Below are 4092 nucleotides of genomic sequence, written 5' to 3'. Positions count from 1 at the left end.
CTGCAACGGTCACCTATGCCCTATGTGCTCGGAGTGCCTGCGAGATGAGATCGAGTCCCAATCCTGTACAATGACAAATACATTTTTTCATTTCCTTCCGTACTGGGTGGCACTTTTAATTTTCTTTTGTCTCCCGTCAGACGATTTTTTCTTAGTATTCCTTCAAGGAGGCCTTCTTTATCTATTTGTTCCCTCGATTGTATATATGGAAGTTCTTTGATTTAAAAAAAAAATATTATCGTACCAACGACAATGTGTCTTTTGGTAGCAGATCAGATTTATATAATTTATTTATTTATTTATCTAATTTGTATATAAAATTAGTAAATTTTTGCATAATGAAATATTTTATATATTTTTTATCATTGATTTGGATATCTTCTATTAGTGCTAACACATTGATTAATGAAATATATTAATAATTATATATAAATGCGAATTGTTTTGTGACAAGTCATGGCCAGGTTTATAAAAATCAAGGTTACCCCTTAATCATTATGTCTCTGACGTTTTCCTTGAAAATTTTGTGTGTACAGAAGAAAATGAAGTTTTCGATTGTGTGTAAATTTGACAATCGCAAGTTTAGATTGAAAAAAGTTGATCAAAACATGAATTAGAACTCATTAAAAGTAATAAAAGAAAGGTTTATCTTTAACGTATTATATATATATATATATATTTTCTACCTCCCAAAAGCATTTCCATTTATTATTTTATATTATTTTCACTATCCTGTTTCGCCTGTGTCTGTGCGTTATTATTGATTTCACATTCAGTTGATACTGATACATCTTTATGAATGTTCAGAATGAACACAAAGAAGAGATAGTTTCCGATGTGTTATTATTATTATTATGATTTTATTTTATAATTTTACTCCTTTTCGGTTTTGTCTTGTATTTGTAGGAACCAATATGTAGAACGTTACCACTGTACCACGCATGAAGTGTTTGTCTATATATATATATATATATATATATATATATATATATATATATATATATATATATATATATAATGTGTGTGTGTGTGTAAGATTTTCACCATTGTCTTGGATCACGTGTTGGACTCGTGATCGACAGCTATTTCCCTCCCGAAAGAGAGCTCATAGCTTGTGTGTGTGTATTTATTCCACGGCTTCTATTTGACTCGATTGTTTATAGTTACTGTCGCCGGGCGATTTTATCCAGGTGAAAGGAACTCCTCGATACGCCATTGGGACTCGAACCGGGATTCGGAAAAAGCTCTGCGGTGATAAGATTCCGATAAGGAGACGAGGCGTGGATATCAGATAAGATAAGAGTTGAGGCGTCGTAGAGGAGGAAGAGGAGGAAGATGCCCTCTTCCTCCTCCTCTTCCTCCTCCTCCTCCTTCAGTAGTGACCTGACACTTGGTGAACAGGGTGTTCTTGTGCTTGATCGATTTCCGGGACAGAATCACCTGACCCACTGGCGTACAGTGTTCGTGGTTTCTTGTCTGGTGGTGTCTGGCAACTGAGAGTGCTTTCGAGTGCCCGTGTAGTGTGAGTGCGTGAGGGAAACGTGCTGATAAATCCCCAGCAGGATTACCATTGTGTTTGGGATTACATGCGCTTAGGTGTGTGTAGATACTCACACACACACACACACACACACACACACACACACACACACACACACACACACACACACACACACACATATATATATATATATATATATATATATATATGTGTGTGTGTGTGTGTGTGTATACACACAAACTATATATATACAGTATATATATATATATATATATATATATATATATATATATGTGTGTGTGTGTATATATATATATATATATATATATATATATATGTGTGTGTGTGTGTGTGTGTATGTATGATTTGGATGATGAGAACATAAACACAGGGGAAGTCACGGAACCCTAAACACTAACGTTTCGTTCGCGTAGAACTTCTTCAGAGAGTGTACGGAAAAATGTAAATGAAGCTTATGTACTATACTTAGTAATCTAGTCGGATACTTCGGAAAGGCCGTTTTTCTGGCGTGTTCTAGAATTAGAAAACTAGTTTGTTTTGCTAAACAAACTAGTATTTTAATTCTAGAACACGCCAGAAAAACAATCTTTCCCAAGTTTCTGACAAGATAACTAAGTTTAGTACATAAGCTTCATTTAGTTTTCCGTACACTCTCTGAAGAAGTTTACGCGAACGAAACGTTAGAGTGTTTATGTCTCCGTACTTTCCCCTGTATTTATATTTTCCATCATCCAAATCATTTGTCTAAAATACTTATTAATATATATATATATATATATATATATATATAAATATATATACATACATATACAAAAAATGCATACAAAATGTAAAATTCGTCCATTTGAGGCAGTGGCAGCACCTTTGCCCTGGGTACTGGGGTATCTGCACACAACGGGAAATCCCTATGGTTCATATCCTTTCCCAAAGAAATAGAAATTGATGAAAATGAAATGAAATAGAAATGAAGCAAATTGAGTAAAATAGAATAAAACGGTAGAGAAGATATTGCTTATGTTTACATATGTTAATATTACTGATCTGGTAATAACAATAAAAAAATAAAACATAATTATGGTAATAATTAAAGTGTTGGTAATAACGTTCGTGATAATAATGAGGAGATTAGATAAATGAATTTAATATTTCGTTCTTTCTCGTTTTCTAGCGTCCGACCTAGTTATGGACCAAAAGGTCTCCTGTCGGTATGTTCCTCTTCTGTAATCCTTTCTCTTTCCTTGGTTTCTCCTTCTCTCTCTACCTTCCTCTGTTTCTCTCTCTCATTCTTTATCTTTCTGTCTCTCTCTCTCTCTCGCTTTTTATCTTTCTCTGTTTCTCTCTCTTTCATTCTTTATTTTTCTCCCTCATTCTTTATCTCTCTCTCTCTCTCTCTCTTTATCTTTTTCTGTTTCTCTCATTCTTTATCTTTCTCTTTTATCTCTCTCTTTTATCTTTATCTCCTCATTCTTTATCTCTCTCTCTCTCTTTCTCTCTCAAAGGATTACAAAGGCGGAGCATGCCGACAGGAGACCTTTTGGTCCATATCTAGTTCGAATGCGAAAAGAAAGTCATAATAATAATGAATTAATAAATAAAAACTATAATAATGAAAATAACAAATAAAATACATAAATGCATAGGTATAGTTAGATAATAAACAAACAGGTAAATAGTAAATAATGATAAATTGACATATAACTAATAATAAATGAAAATCAAACAGACAAATGATAACAAAACAAAAACAAATAATATAAAATAAATTATAATCTCTCTCTTCCTCTCCCTCTCCCCCATCCAAAGTGGCATGACGTGAGAAACATCCTCACCTCTTCTCACTCGCATTCTCCTCACTCTTTCCTGCTCGAACTGTGAGGAGATGGCATCTCACGTAAAAACGTGATTGGCAGTGAGTTGTAGTCCTGTTTCGCGTGAGAGTAATTTGTGGGAATCATACTGGTAATATTGATAATAGTAATAATGATAGATATAGTTAGGAATATATCAAGTCATGAAAGATCAGGTTAATTTGGGTGATAAGTATATACTATATATAATATATATGTATGTATATTATATATATATATATATATACATATATATGTGTGTGTGTGTGAGGCACGATGCAATTGGCACTGTGGGACTGAGTGCCAAGATGCTGTTATGCATGAAGACAAATAATACACACACACACACACACACACACACACACACACACACACACACACACACACAGTAAAATCGACTGTCTTTGGTCAGAACAAGACGCTTGGTCCAGCGCGCTGACGGGGAGGGGATGGAGAGGGGGTGGGGTGGTGTTGCCTTTAGAGATGAGAGCCCAATGAGTTCCACAGGACCTAACCTTATGATTCGTCACAAGTCGGAACCAGGCTATACGTAGCAACTGGACTCGTGAGAGAAGGAATACGTGAGAGTGGAAGGAAATACGTGAGAGAGGGAGGAAATGAAAGTGTGAGGAGGGAGAACGTGAGAGAATGGGAAGGAAGGACGTAAGAGGTCGGAATTTAAGATGTGAAAGAAAGAACGCGTGAGGGAATGGAAGAAAGGAC

The 4092-nt window shown here is 35.1% G+C and overlaps 1 protein-coding gene across 1 annotated transcript in view; it reads left to right on the top strand.

The window, feature by feature from the left end:
• The first annotated feature begins 1397 nt into the window (after window positions 1-1397).
• The window catches only part of LOC143040719 (uncharacterized), a 185438-nt gene continuing 182743 nt past the window's right edge, over window positions 1398-4092 (top strand). The window contains exon 1 of the mRNA XM_076212086.1: window positions 1398-1460. The gene's annotated coding sequence lies outside the window, so the exon portion shown is untranslated. The remainder of the gene's footprint in view (window positions 1461-4092) is intronic.

This window comes from Oratosquilla oratoria, chromosome 29 (assembly GCF_046742065.1).
Source record: "Oratosquilla oratoria isolate Oo_2021 chromosome 29, ASM4674206v1, whole genome shotgun sequence".
Lineage (NCBI taxonomy): Eukaryota > Metazoa > Arthropoda > Malacostraca > Stomatopoda > Squillidae > Oratosquilla > Oratosquilla oratoria.
Note: the sequence above shows the minus strand (reverse complement) of the source record. Positions and strands in the feature narration are given on the sequence as shown.